The sequence below is a fragment of the Dipodomys ordii genome, unplaced genomic scaffold (genome assembly GCF_000151885.1).
Source record: "Dipodomys ordii isolate 6190 unplaced genomic scaffold, Dord_2.0 Scaffold58, whole genome shotgun sequence".
In the NCBI taxonomy this organism is placed as follows: domain Eukaryota; kingdom Metazoa; phylum Chordata; class Mammalia; order Rodentia; family Heteromyidae; genus Dipodomys; species Dipodomys ordii.
The window spans coordinates 9,809,396-9,825,215 of NW_012267274.1; positions in this window are offsets into that span (position 1 = coordinate 9,809,396).

The following is a 15,820-nucleotide window of genomic DNA, read 5'->3' on the forward strand; positions in this document are numbered from 1 at the left end:
GTTGCATTTGCTTTGAGCCATTCCCTCTGCAGTCAGAGGTAATCACCTGGGAATCCAGGAAGGACAGGACTACTTGATAACATTTTTATAAGCAGTTTGGAGAAAACTGCCCCAGGGAAAGGAATAGCAAAACTTCCTCTGAACTGGCCATCCTTTAGGAAACAAGGATCTGTTACCCTGTCTTAAATATTGACAGCCATAACTTCTCTAGACCTTCTCCAAACAGAGACTGAGATACTGATCTGATCAAGTGGCCACACCTTTGACTGTTATTATGCATGTGTTTTTCCTTCTGCCCTAATCAATCTATATTTAATTCTAAAGCTTATGGGTACCCTGAAGATGGGACAACTCATCTCTTTATTTGGTATAGAGGGGCAAGTGGCCAGACTTGCCATGTGAAACTCCAGGATTTGGAGTTTAAGACTGTAAGCCCCCTCCCAGAAAACTACACAGATACACCTAAGTACTGGAGAAACAGTTTATTGCCAGCAGGGGCTGACAAGGCCACCTTTCCCATGGGAGAGGGAGAAATGGTGTCTGTCCTTTGTTCCGGGTCAAATTTATATTCAGGGGGGCTAGGAGTGGGAAGATGGGAAATCCTCTGCATGCTGAACACTAAAGATGACACATAGCCATGGTGGGGTTTTCTGACTGCAACAGTTACAGTTAGGTAGCATTCCCTGATGTAGTTGGGGGCTAGGGGTAAAACATGGCTCTGGGAAGTAAAGTGGGAAGAAAGGCTGGTGCTGAAGGCTAGCTGCAGTTAGGCCTGGCCAGATCAACTGGTTTTGAGGGAGGGGCGGAGGATCTGGGTTGGAGGGCATGCTAACGAAGACTGGTTTCAAAAGGAGTCATGAAGCAGCTGATCTCAGTCAGGCTCAGTTATCTTGTGTGTGAAATGGACACATTATTCTGTCCATCTTGTAAGGCGCAGCCTCCTGAGACTCTGCTGACAGACTCTATGTGTGTGTTACAGCTAGGCAGGGCCACCAAAATGGGCTGCAGAACGTTTTCAGACCTGGGTCATCACCAGAACTACTCACTGGGTTCCTTTTTTTAAAAAAAGAAATAGTTTTTTTAAAAATTGTTATTTCTAAGGAGTTGTCCAAAGGAGTTAAAATTTCCTAAGTCAGGTTCACTTAGACTGCTTCTTGGGCAATTTCACCCCTTGCTTGTTTTCTCCCATTTTCCTCTTCCCATCCCTACCTACAAGTTACAGAGTTCATTTTTATGTAGTATATATTGAAGACAATGGCTGCATTTGTTCACCCCTCCCTCCATTTATGTTCTCCCTGTGTCTTCCCCGCCAAAAACTAAAGAAAAACCAAACCAAACCCATTTTTCCATTTCTTGGATTTTGTTTTGATAAACAGTACTTTAGATGTTCAGAGGAGTTACATCTTTGGATTCCTCTCCTACGTATACTCTCCGTTAGCCTGGTATAAGCTATCATTTTAGATGTATTTTAGATCTAGCTTCCACATATGAGGCGCATATGTTCTGTTTGTCACTTTATTATTTGGATTATTTCCCCATTTGTCACATTCCTGCAAATGTTTACACAGTGAGGAAGAAAAACAAAACAGAATTGGGAACTAGTGACTAAATCAGCTGAGATATCCCTATTGGTAGGGATATTTTAATTTTCACAGGTCTTGGTAAAACTGGTGTCAAGATAGTCACATATCTTTAAATACAGAGATTTGCCAGAAATACATAATTACATACCTATATATAATGTTTATATATATATAAGCATATATATATAAAATCACATACATACAGAAAACTACAAGACTTTTTCCCCATCCACAATATTTAATATACTACTGTAATGCTATGCAAAAAGGGGCATAAGTATTTAGGCACAAGTATTAGTCTTTCTTTTTCTTTTTTTTGCCAGTCCTGGAGACTGAACTAAGGGCCCTGAACTCAGGGCCTGGACACTGTCCCAGAGTTTCTTTTGGTTAAGGCTAGTACTCTATCCTTTAAGCCACAGTGCCACTTCTAGCCTTTTCTGTGTATGTGGTACTGAGGAATCAAACCCAGGACTTCGTGCATGCTAGGCAAGCACTCTACCAGTAAGCCACATTTCCAGCCCTCAGTATTATCTTGGTGTAATGGTTTCTAGCTCCCTCCTCTTATGTGATGGATATGCTATCACATACAACACATGCACAGGCATCCACTTACCGACAGGTGAGTAAGACCCCACTCAGCAGACATCTGTATACCCAGAGGGCCACCCAATCACATACCACCACTAATGCTATGATACAGAGCTGCAGCGTAAGCGGTCAACACTGCTGATCCTAAAGTGAGCACCATATATACATCTGAACATAAAAAAAAAAAACACACACACACAAATCCAGACACAGATGTGTTCGTTACAAGGTGCTATTCCAAGTCTCTATATAATAATCACAGGAAAAAAAGTATGTACATCACTTGGAAAACAGCTGCAGCAGAGTTTATTGCCAATGCCCTTGATAAACTTCTCTCCTATGTTTAATAACATGTTATGCTCACTTATCTATGTGAACCATATAACTTGCTAGGTTCTTTTTTTGGGGGGTCCGGTTGTGGGACCTGAACTCTGGGCCTGGGCGCTGTCCCTCAGCTCTTCAGCTCAAGGTTAATGCTCTACCACTTGAGCCACAGCGCCACTTCCGGCTTTTTTTCTTTTTGCTTATGTGGTGCTGAGGAATCGAACCCAGGGCCTCATGCATACAAGGCAAGCGCTCTACCACTGAGCCACCTTCCCAGCCCTTGCTAGGTTCTTAAAGAGCAACCTGGGTACCATTCCTCTCTCCACTGGGGAGTTGGGTTGTGTGGGGCTAGGTGGGGCTGAAGATCTACCTCAGCTGTGATCTGGACTCACACTGTATGGCACAGAAGAGGAGCTCCAAGAGTCTGCTGGCTCCATCCTTGAAGGTCTGGCCAGTGGCTGCTCTGCAAAGGCCTTCTGTCCTTGAGATTGTGTGGCTCCTGTTTCTTGTCTTGTTCCCACACCGAGCTCAGCTTGTTCTATGACTTTGTGGCTTCATCTCTTTTGATTTTACATTTTAGAGCACTTGTATCCATTTATCTTAGAAGTCCCTTCAACAGCAAGTTCATATCTTGTAAGGCACCTTGTTGCAAAATGGAAAGGCACTGTTGTTGCCAAATCAGGTAGGGCGTGGGAAAGAGGCAAAGACAAGGATTCTGAAAGAGTACATTCTGGAAGGGCAGACCTCTGTGTGGACAGCCTTCTCCTTTCTCTCACCTCCTTCTGCAGAACTCTGAGGGCCACTGAATTCAAAGAGTAGATGTCCTTTTCCTCACCCGCCTCCTTCTCATCCCTATGATCTAGGCTCAATTTCCTCATCTGTAATATCTGATTTTAATATCTGAGTGATTCTCCATATCCTGGGAGGCTCTTGTGGGGTCTGGGGAGGCAGCAGTGATAAAGGCACACTGTGAATGGAGGGCCATACATGGAGCTCCATATGCAATGCAGGTTCACATCGGCCAGCACCGGGCACTGGGGTTGTGCACCCGTCCACTCTCTGGACATTTGGTCTAACTCCTTCCTTTCAAGCTGCCTCTCAAAAGTAGTGACATCCCCTTCCATAAGGAGACACGGTACTGAGCCTCAGCTTACCCAAACCAGGTTTCCTGTCCTGGGTCAAGCCAGACACTGGTCACCAACACTGGGCCTGACCAGTGTTTCATTTGCTTTTGCACAACACATAGCCAGCGGACAGGGAAGGCAGGGACAGGAAAGTTGGCAAACCAGGGGTCAAGAGGGACTCCTGATACCTCCCAGTGCCCTATTCCCTTCCATAACCTCCTTTGAGTCAAAGTAGAGACTTCTTGAAGCCTGCATTTAGAATTTGTCCCGAGCCACCTCCTTTTCCCACTTGCAGGCAGCTTGAACTTGTCAGCTCTTCCCACCCAGGCCCTTCCCACATCCACGCCCCCACGCCCACCCAGTCTATGCGACTATCAGACCACTGCTCAAAATGGTGGTATAATCATGTCCTCAGGATGTTCTCAGGATGGAGCCTTGACTCTTCTCCTGCTTTCCAGCCCCAGTGGGTTACTCCTTGCCTTTGCCCACTCTGTGATTTCCTTCCTGCTTTGGAATGTTTCTGCTCCTCTGCCCCAAGTGTATAAACTGAAGTCTAACCCCACAGTGGGAGGGTATCTGGAGACAGGACCTTGTGGAGGTACGTAGGCCATCAGCCTTAGCACTTTTATAAGAAAGACCAGAGCTCCAGCTGCTCTCGTCCTGTGCCAGGATGATGGGAGTCAGCAGCGTGCCGCTGGAAGATGGCCCATGCCAGAACCTGACCATGCAGGCGCTCTGAATGTGGACTTGCAGCCTCCAGGACGATGAGAAATAAAGGTCAGTTGCTCCTGTTTGTACCAGTACTGGGACTTGAGCTCAGGGCCTCTTTCATGCATGGCTGGTGCTCTACCACTTGAGCCACACCTCCAGTTTCAGTCAGTTGTTTCTAAATCATTCTATCTATTGTATTATAGCCACTAAGCTGACCAAGATAGGCGCATAGACACACAACTCTATCTGATGCTTCGTCAGCTCCTCCCCCACTCACTGAGGCCTACCTACTCCTTGTTGAGGTCCCGCTCCAACAATGGAGTCATTTCCTCTAGGAAGCCTTCCTTAGCCTCCCTGGCCAGACTAGTTTTGAAGAAACTCATGTCACTAGCCACAAATGTATTTCAGTTATTACAAATGTAATTTTAATGTGTGTGTGTGTGTGTGTGTGTGTGTGTGTGTGTGCGTGTGTGTGCGTGTATGTGTGCGTGTGTGTGTGTGTGTGTGTGTGCATGTACAGTTGCTTGCTGTCTCTTTACAGGTTATATACCTGCTAGGGCAAGAATCATGCTTTTTTTTTTTTAATTGCCAATCCTGAGGCTTGAACTATGGGCCTAGGTGCTGACCTTGAGCCTCTTTATGCACAAGGCTAATGCTCTACCACTTGAGCCACAGCACCATTTCTAGCTTTTTCTGAGTAGTTTATTGGAGGTAAGAATCTCATGGACTTTTCTGCTTGGGCTGACTTCAAACTGCCATCCTTATATCTCAGCCTCCTGAGTAGGTAGGATTACAGGCATGAGCCACCAGTGGCTGGCCATGCTTTTAGTAACTAGCACATTACCCAGGATATAATAGCTGTTCACTAAATGTTCTTTCACTAAATAACTGAGATAGATCATCTTTTGTCAACTTGACTGGAGTAAGAGATGCCTAGATGATCGAAGCACATTTCTGGGTGTGTCTGTAAGGCAGTTTCCAGAGATGATTGACATGTAGGAGAACAATTGTGAGAGAAAGACCTACCCTAAATGTGAGATCACCAATAAGTAGGCTGCAGGCCCAGATGGAATTAAAATTGAAGATGAGGCAGACAGCTAGGGTGTACAAGCTGCACTCTTCCTGAGTGATCGCATATTTCAGTGCTGCCTCACCCCAGGCCACGAGGTGTAGACTGGGGCTGCATCACTGGTTCTTCTTGTGAGGCTTCCAGCTTTTCAGCTTGAACACCTGCTGGGGTTTCTACCCTTCCTGAGTGCAGAGAGCCATTTTTGTTCTACCTAGTTTCTAACTGTGTAAGCCGATCCAATAAATTCCATCTATTATATATATGTGTCTTTCCTCCCCCGCCCCATTGGCTTTGTTTCTCTATAGAACCCTAACATAATAGCCAAACAAATGGTGGACTAGATTGATAGACACCGACAGACATTAAAGTTGATAGATGTTGGAGAGATACGTGGTGCTTAGGTTCTGGTTGGATGGTGGGTGGGAAGATAGATGGGATGATTGGAATACGAATACGTGATTAGCTGTGCGCTGGTCGTCCATGCTTGTAATCCTGCCTGTCGTGGGAGCTGAGATCTGAGGATCATGTTTTCAAGCCAGCTCAGGTAGGAAAGTCTGTGAGACTCTTATCTCCAATTAACTGCCAAAAGCCAGAAGCAGAGCTGTAGCCCAAGTGGTAGAGCACTAGCCTTGAGCAAATTAGCTCAGGTATACTTGTCAAGCCCTGAGTTCAAACCCCAGGACCAACACACACACACAAAAACCCCAAAGAATTAGTGATTAGATGATCAATCATTCTGACTAGGGTGAGGAAAAAAAATCTCAACATAGTTTTGATTTTCAATTCCCTGATGGCTAAAGATCTTGAACATGTTTTTATGTGTTTATCGAACATTTGTACTTTTTTTGAGAGTAGCAGAATTCAGTTCATTTGCCTATTTATAAATTGGATTATGTATTCTTTTGATATTTAATTTTTAAATATATTTTGGATAATAATCCTTTGTGTGACTCACCGAAAAGATTTTCTCCCAATTGCAGGTTGTCTTTTTTATCAATTACTTCTTCTGCTTTGCTGAAGCTTTTTAATTTGATGCAATGCCATCCATTAATTCTTGCTCTTATTTTCTGAGCAGTTGGAATCCTATTCAGAAAATAATTGCCTGTGCAATTATTTTGAGCAATGGCTCACTCCTGTAATCCTAGCTACTCAGGAGGCTGGGATCTGAGGATCGTGGTTCAAAGTCAACCCTGGCAAGAAAGTCCATGAGGCTCTTACCCCCAATTACCCACCAGAAAACCGGAAGTGGTGGTGTGGCTCAAAGTGGTAGAGCACTAGCCTTGAGCTGAAGAGCGCAGGGACAGTGCCTTGGCCCAGAGCTCAAGCCCCATGGCCCACAAAAAAAATAATAATAATATGAAAAGAAATTACCTATACCTGTATCTTCCAGTTTTTTCCCTGTTTTCTTGAGTGGTTTCAAAGTTTCAGATCTTACAATTAAGATCTTGGATCCATTCTGAATTGGTTTTTATGTAGGGTAAAAGGGAATAGTTTCAATCTCTACAGGTAGATATCCAGTTTTCCCAGCACCATTCATTGAAGTGGCTGTTTTTTCTCCAATATGGATTTTTGGCACTTTTGCAAGAATCAAATGAGTATGGGTTAATTTTGGGCCTTGTATTCTGTTCTACAGGTCTTCATGTCTGTTTTCTCTACCAGTACCATGCTGTTTTTGTTACTATTGCTCTGTAGTAGAATTTGAAACCAGACATTGTGATACTTCTAGCATTTATTACTCTTTTTGGTTTGAATTGCATTGGTCATTTTGGGTGTCATATGAATTTTAGGATTGTTTTTTCTAGTTCTGCAATGAATGCCATTGGAATTTTTATGGGGATTACATTGAACCTGTAGATGGCTTTCATAACTGACCATTTTCAAAATTCTGCCAATGCACTGACATAGAAGTCTTCCTATTGCCTAGTGTCTTAATTTCTTCTTGAAGTTTTTATAGTTTGTATTACAGAGATCTTTCACCTCCTTAGTTTATTGCTAGGTATTTAATTTTATTTTTTGAGGCTGTTTACTAGATTTCTTGCCCAGCCTGGTCACTGTTGGCATGCAGAAAAATTATTGATTTTTGTATGTTAATTGTATATCCTGTTTCACTACCAAAAGTGAAGTCAGTAAAGCCTTTTAATTATAAGATCATATAATCTGAAAATAAAGATACTTTAACTTCTTCCTTCCTTATTTAAATTTCTTACATTGGAAGTGGAAGTGTGGTTCAAATGGTTGAGAGTAAGCCTGTAGCAAAAAGCCAAATGAAAGCATGAGGACTTGAGTTCAAGCCCCAGTGTTGGCACACACTCTCACAATAACTCAACTCATCTTTTCTATTTCTTTCTCTTGCTGGATTGCTCTGGCTGGGAATTCTGGTATTACACTGAATAAGTGTAAGGACAGTGGTTACTGTGGTCTCACTTCTCTCATTTAGAGAAAACAATTTCAGTTTTTTTTCCTTTTTAGTACAATGTTAGTTATGGGTTTGTCATATATAATCTTTATTATGTTGAGGTATATTACTTATAGTCTTAGTTTTTTCAGAACTTTTGGTCATGAAAGGTTGCTGAATTTTGTCAATGTTTTTTTTTTCCTGCATCTTTCCAGGTGGTCATGTGATTTTTGCCCTTGATTCTGCTTATGTGCTGTTCATTGAGTTTCAGATGTTGAACCATCCTTGCATTTCTAGCATGAAACTGACTTGATCTTGATCACGATATATAATCTTAATATGTTTCTGAATTTGGTTTGCAGTTATTTACTTGAGAATTTTTGTATCTGTTAATCAAAGGTTCTTTCTTTTTTGGTATGTGTCCTTATTGGGACAAGCACATTCACTCTAGAGGTCCCCAGTTTATGTGCCCAGGGAAGGCAAATGTCCAAGTTGAAAGGCACCGGCCCAGTGTTGCTGGAGACTGGAGGGAGCGCACACACCCTGAGTTCTGCCTTGTAGGAGGAGAACTGAGGAAACCTGACTCTAGGTTGGCCTCACTGCTGTCAGACCCCGCCCAGCTGGTGGGAGAAAGCTGTGGAAATGGAGTGATCTGTAGGACATGGGCTTAGAACTAGTTTTTCACCAGAGAACTAAATGTAACAAGAAGCAATCACCACCTACAAACTTGGAGCTCTCAATATTCCTCAAGTGATTGGACTTACTCCTTGTTACAGAAACTAGACTACTGACCACTATGCCCTCTACAGCCTTAAACTTCATAGCAGGCCTGTGTCATCTTCTCCCTCTCCATGACTGCCTCTCATGGCCATCTTCCACTTCAACACTGTGGCATGGTGTCCCTAGACTCCCTGACTTGTGATTGTTCTTTGTTTTCAGGTTCGTCTCAGGATAGTGTTTGGCCTTAGCCCTGTAATATGGAGAGCAATGCAGTAGATTTTTTTCCAATGCCAGTCTCATTACAGGAGAAGTCTCTGCCACAGCAGAATCTCTGCAATGCAGGGAGCACTGTGGGTTTGTCCTGCCAGTCTGTGGTTACCCACAGCTGCCTGCTTACTTGGAGTTGCATCTTTGGCTCACCACCCCTCAGATGCTGTTAGAGCTGCATACCTTCCTACTTTTCTCTGTGACACTTTTCTGTTTTTCTCTTTGCTTTGTAGCTCTCCTGTCACTTCTTTCCGAATTCCTTATGTTGTTTCTCTCTTTCTTTACAATTTCACCTGTCATTCATTATCTTCTCACCCACAAAGCCACATGGAGGAAACTTCTAGTCCATCAGCTTACCCCAGAAGCCTTTGGTTACTCTGGATTGGTTTTGACTGCTTGATTCTTTTTCTTTTCTTTTCTTTTTAAAATAATTTTATTGTAAAGATGCTATACAGAGGGGTTACGGTTATTTAATCTCTTTCTTGACAGTCACAATTGTCTGCTTCTTTGCTTTCTTCATGGTGTTCAGTTTCATGTCAGATGTTATGGCTTTTACAATGCTGTATGTTGGATTTTTAAAATTCTTGAGCTTCACCTTAGATCATAGTTAAATTACCCTTTAACCTATTGGGTAAGTAGGAACAGAGTAGTCCAAAATCTTGGGAAGGCTTATCAGAATTCTGTTCAGCATCTGTTTCCCAGACAATGATGTTTTATCAATAGGAAATTACAGACATGAATAGGAACTTTCTCCTTACAAGAAGGCGCTGTAACCCTTCTGTAGACATGAGGTGCTAGTAGGTGCCTATACCTGCACACTATTTATCAAACATACTGCAGCCAGATAGCCAGAGAAAATGGAATAAACACAAAGTGGAGTTAGAGACCTGGCTATTAGCTGTATTGTATTCAGCAGCCTCTACTCTCAAAATTCCTTATCTGTATAACGGGGCGATAATAAGACCCACTTGAAAGAATGTCAATAGAGTGTATTATGGACCAGGTATACAGTAAGTGTCTCATAAGGGACAGGGCTTATTATTGTTGATTTGGCTTTCTATGATGTGACTTGGAGGGCTTATTACAAGGCATCCCAGGTCCACTGATACCCCAAGTTTCTGATTCAATGGGCCTGGAGTGGGCCAAGCATTTGCCCTTTCACAAGTTTCTGATAAATGTACCTGGTGCATTTACTTGGAAAGCTACTGGCTTTGTCATTGTTTGTATTTAAAAAATTCAATTAGGCCATACATTAGTGTCATCTTGGCAGTCTTGTCAAGCTCTGTGGTAGTCCCCTTTCTCTCTAGGCTATTTAGCTTGAGATCTTTGCAGATTATGGCTCAGGTGTGGGCTTTTTTTGTTGTTGCTGTTCCAGTGCTGGTGCTTGAACTGAAGGCCTGGATGTTGTTCCTGAGCTTTTATATTCAAGGCTAGCCCTTTCCCACTTGAGCCATAGCTCTACTTTGACTTTTTGATGGCTTACTAGAGATAAGAATCCAATGGAATTTTCTGCCTTGGCAGGCTTTGAATGCAATTCTTAGATCTTTATCTCCTGAGTAGCTAGGATTACAGGCATGAGCTACCAACACCCAACTTTGGGTGATGTTTTGAAAACTCCCTGGGTGCTTTCAAGGAGGGGAGGCAATCTGAGCACTTGGCTGACAGTCCTCCCCGAGTAGACACATGACATGGGCTCTGTTGTTTGGAGCGTTAGGACCTAACACCACTGTACATGGCTTCCTCTGATACCTTGTTAACCTGTGGCTGAAGGCCCAGCTTAGTGACTATGTCTTCCATAAGCCCAGCTACATTGCCTTTCCTCCCAGAATTATTTTTTTTGTGTGTATAGCCAAGGTTGATCCCCTATCATCAGTTCTTATTTCATTTCACTTTTTCTCAAGGGATCCTTGTTTATGTATCAGCGTCCCCCCTTCCTGCCAACCTCTGGGTTCTTCATGCAGGGACTGAATCTTAACTTCATGTTTTCCTAAACAGACCAGTTCATTGCTGACTCAAAACGGTGACATTTTAGTTTCTGTCGAGATGAAATAAAATTCAGTGAGTCACAGTCCTTTCCAATCTCTGGTCCCGTATTCTATTTATACCATGAAAAAATGAAGAACTATGAACAAAGAGCTAAGTAATCCAGGCTTCAATACCACTTAATGGAAACACGAACACAGGTTTAATTTGTCTGGAGTTTTGCTTCCAGCCCTTGTTTTGATGTGGAGCCGCACCCCACTGTTAGCTAGGGAGCACAAGCTCTGCATGTCACGGTGGTAACTGAAGCCACTTAGAAATAACTCTACCGTGATATTTAGCAAATTATTTTTAATCTGATGGGTAAACTTACATTAGTGCAGCTGTTCATGTCAAAGAAAAAGGAACAGAGTAAGGGGTGTTTCGGATGCCTGCTGGGCTTACTTTATAAAAGAGGTCTTGTTATCTTACATTCTGTCTCCGGTCCTGCTATTTCTGCTAGGGTAAGCTGTCACTGACTTGTCGCTGGAGGTAATGCAGTAACAAAATAACTTGAAAAATGGGGAACTGTCCTAATTCATTGAGAAGGCCCTGGCTATACAAGGAGGTGGTTCTCAGATGAAAGAGCGTCCTGGCTCCAAATCTTGTCTTCCAAAACCACATTCTTGGTCCCTTCTCTAGTGTGTTTTCTTTCTTTTTGGCAGCATGGGATGTGATCTCAGGGCCTCAAGCTGGTTACACCTCCAGTCTACATTCTGTTTTTCTTCTGGAAAGCTCTTTTCCAAGGCTGAGAGTATCAGGTACCTCATTCTTTGGCCAGTTTGGTTCACATGCCCATGGAACTAACGTCTTCCAACAGGGTTGTTGCGATGGGGTCTAATCAGAATCAGAGCTGTCATGATTGTTTTCTCTCGTCTGGAGACAGGCTATCCCCCCCAGGCACATGCATGTCTGTCATCTCACAGATCAAGCCTCAAAGGTCACCTCTTCAGAGAAGTGCTTCCAGGTTACCCGCCTGAAGCACCACCCCCCAGCCCACAGGCAGTTCCACTGCCAACCACTTGAGGGAGCTATTGAAGATGTCTGGCTCACTCAGCACTTCGCATGGCTGCCACTGCAGGGGTCACCGACTACCAGGACACCAAGTGAGAGCTGCCTGGCAGAGCTGGTCCTCCTGGACCCATGAGCGATATTGTTGTAGGCTGTTGCAAGTCATGCACTGTTAGCTAATTTTACCATCCCAACAACCTAGGAACAGTCATTTTACATCCTTCAGAGAGGAAGGAGTGAGAGACACACAGAGAAACGAATTAGTTCCTAGGACAATGCCATGAAGTGTTAATATACCAATTTTACAAATGGTAAACTGAGATTGTAACAGTGAGAAAATCTGCATGGTACTGGATTCCAAGCCAGTGGCTGTGGAGTTGATAGGAGGCCCAAAGGGCCTGAGCTGCTGCCCTCCGCTCGCTGTGGCTTCTGTACACTCTGCATAGCAAGTGGGCTCTTTCCTAGCTGTGCTTCCCCATTTCCCATCAAACTGGCCCTTTCCAGAGAGTTCCATTCTCCTCAAACTCTGCCAGAGGCTAACATTTTGTCAGCAAAGAACAGTTCTGGCTGAAGATAAATTCCAGATGGAGCAGAGAGTAAAACAAAACAAGAGAACTAGAATAGAATAATATTTGCAGAAAATATAAGAGAGTATTTTTTTTGCCATCTTGGGGATGTAAGCCTTCTTTAGCAAGGCACAAAACCCAGATGCTAAAAACAATTGCCTAAAAGCAGAAAGACAGAAAGCACTGCAAGCAGAGAGAGGCAAAACCACAGCCTCATGTCTAACAAAGAACTGATGTGTTTAATGAGGAAAAAGTCAAAGTAAAACCTAACTTAAAACAATGAGTAAAAGAGGACACCAGATCTGAGGTCCTAGATCTGCAGGGAGAACTTTTTCTCCCACCTGAATGAAGCAAGGAGTTCTGCTTCTTAGAAACCTCGGTTTTGGAAAGCCTGGTTTACCTCCAGAGACACTGTGAGGCCAACCAAGAAATTTTAATGAGATATCTATCACACAAAGTTTATCCAGCCCACTGTCTGCAAGAGTAGCCATAGGACTTGACTTACTAATTCCCAAAGACAGTGTAGGTAGCCTTTTATTTCCAGTTGTAGATGTAAAGTAATGAGAGAAAAGCCAAGAGTTTTTACATTTAAACACAAAACATCTGAGCAAGCTGTTGCAAGACAATGTACCATCCTATGAGAAAATCTTAGGGTGTTTGCCTATTTCAGAAATGTGGCCTAGGAAGAATTCAAGGACCGTGGTGTGGAGGAAATATTTGTGTGATCCTACACATCCAGGGGGCCTTTGTCTGCAGACACTATTCTGACACGATATGCTTTAGATACCAGAGGACCTACAAAACTTCTACAAGGTCCAGACCATATCTGGCCATCTGCCTTTCAGTTGTGGGGGATTAGCATTTTTTCACTTAAAGACCATTGTTGATAGTGTTCAGTGACTAGATAGTCTTTCCCATTTCTTTGTCAGGTTAATTCTTTATGTTAGCCCCTCCTTAGCCCTCTACCCAGTACCAATGTAAAGTCAATTCCTCCCCATTACCAAAAATCTATCTACTTTCTTTTCATAATGGTCTTCACAGTATGTGGATTATATGTATTCATAAGTGTAAGTCTTTGTGTGTTTATATTTATGAAACTACTGGATCCAAGCCCAAGCAGACAGGAGTCGTACCTGTTTACTCAACATTGTCTTTCTTGCCCAAGACTTGGCATGCAGTAAGTGCTCAGGAAATGTTTGGATGCATGAAAAAACAAATCAAACCTTTTGCGCTTTTATATTGCAGAGGAAGAAAGAGTATAAAGCCATAAAGAGGAGGGGGAGAAAGAGGTAAGAGTAGGAGAGGGAGATAGAAAGGGAGTCTGGCTGAGTAGTGGACAAATGTATCTGTCCTTATTGTGTGTGCTGATTACCCAGGCCTTAGAAGCACTGATGGCAGATGGATGCGCTTTATCAACTATCCCTTATATGTAAGGCAGGCAGAATCTTCCCCATAACAAAATTCTGCCAGCATTAGGTATAATGGCATATAAAAAATATATGCCAAGCAGACCTGAATACTCTGAAATTATAAGTGTGTATGTCCATGTGTATGTGTAATGTCTTTGTCCTGGTAGATCCTGATTTGAGCATTTTAAAATGACAGAAAAGCTACCTGAAAATGGAGTCAAATTGCACTTGAAAGAAAACAATACTGTTTTCCTGCCTGATTTGCGGATCAAGGTGCTCAGGCAATACTTGGTTGCACTGAAGACTGAGTCTGCCCAAACATACAAGAGGCCCAGTTATGATGTCTACTTGATTGCAGTGAGATGGTTGTGGTTTTAAAGGTGTGAGTGTTCATGTAGTCATGGCTCAGGCATTAACCTGATTTGATATCTGTATCTATATATGTGTGTGTACACATATGTGCACATACATACATACACATGTGTATACCTATATGTGTATTTATGTATATATGTGTGTCCATGTATGCGTATGTGTGTGTGTGTGTGTGTTACTCCCAGGTGTGAAGCCATATCCCTGTAACTCCAGCACATAGGAGCTAAGACGGAAAGACAGTTTGCCTCCCTCATAAGATCTTGTCTCAAAAACAATTTCAGTGTTACTACATACAGATAATATGAGTTTTCTTACCTACTCCATTGTGTTTCCTAGCTTGTGATAATACATAAGGTACTCTCTGGTTTGCCTTGCTACACACAATAAAATAAGCCCTTCAATTAAAAAAAAAACAGGTAAAGGATGTAACTAGCACAATCGGCAAAAGAGAGGTTGCCATTGTTAACCGATCTATAAACATGAACTTGGCCATTTCCTTGTGATCAGGAAAAGGCAAACTAAAGCAGAAATGCTATTAGAAACTTAGGTTGACAATTTTTCCTTATGAAAATAAGTTACTTAGAGCTCTTTTGTTTGAGAAATGTTAGAGGTTGAACTCAGAGCTTTGTGTTTGCTACGTAAGTCCTCTAAGTTGAACCACACCCCAGGCCCTTCTGGCTTTATTTATTTTTAAAAATAGGGCCTGCTATTTGCAGGGAAATGGATGGAGCTAGAAGGAATCATGTTGAGCGAGGTAAGCCAAGAGCAAAGAGACAAATGGTACATGGTCTCCCTGATAAGTGGATGTTAAATCCAAAATGTTAGGTGATACGACAAAATTAACAGGACTTAAGAACAAAGAACTCCCACTCATCTGGTTGAATCACTACTAAATAACCCCATGCTGCTGATCACATGTATGGTATATATATGTGTACACTGGAGACGAACCACGAAGATGACACAGAACCAGAGGGAATCAGGGAAAAACATATAACAGCGGGACCCATCAGCTGCACTGGACATTGACCAAAATGAACTAAGCAACTCAATGGCAGCAATGGGAGGGAGGGAACAAGTGGGAAAGAGGGAACAGCTGATGCTATGCAAAACAAAAGAAATGTACATACCACCCAATGTGGAAGAAATAACTATCACAAAGCTCATAGAACTCATAAATGTTATAGACAATTTGCTCCAGGAAAGTTAGAATGTGTGACTTTAACTGAGCATCACTATCACACAATACTGTGAAATTTGGGAAATTATGTAACCACTTAATCACAATAAAAAATTTGAAAAAAATAAAAATAAATTCAATTGTAACCAAAAATAGGGCCTGCTATTCTGTAGTTCTGCACCTGTGGAATACAAGGTCAGAAAGCACCTGTAATCTAGCTACTCAGGAGGCTGAGGCCTGAGGATTGTGGTTCAAAACCAGCCAGGGCAGGAAAGTCCATGAAACTCTTCGCTTCAATTTTCCACCAGAAAAGCCAGAAGTGGAGGTATGGCTCAAGTGGTAGAGCACTCACCATGAGCAAAAAAAGCTCAGGAACAGCCCTCAAACCCTGAGTTCAAACCTTAATAATGCCCCCCCTCAAAATATAGGACAAATAGAACATAGGAGCTCAAGTAAAAAATTCTACTATTCCTTGAGGC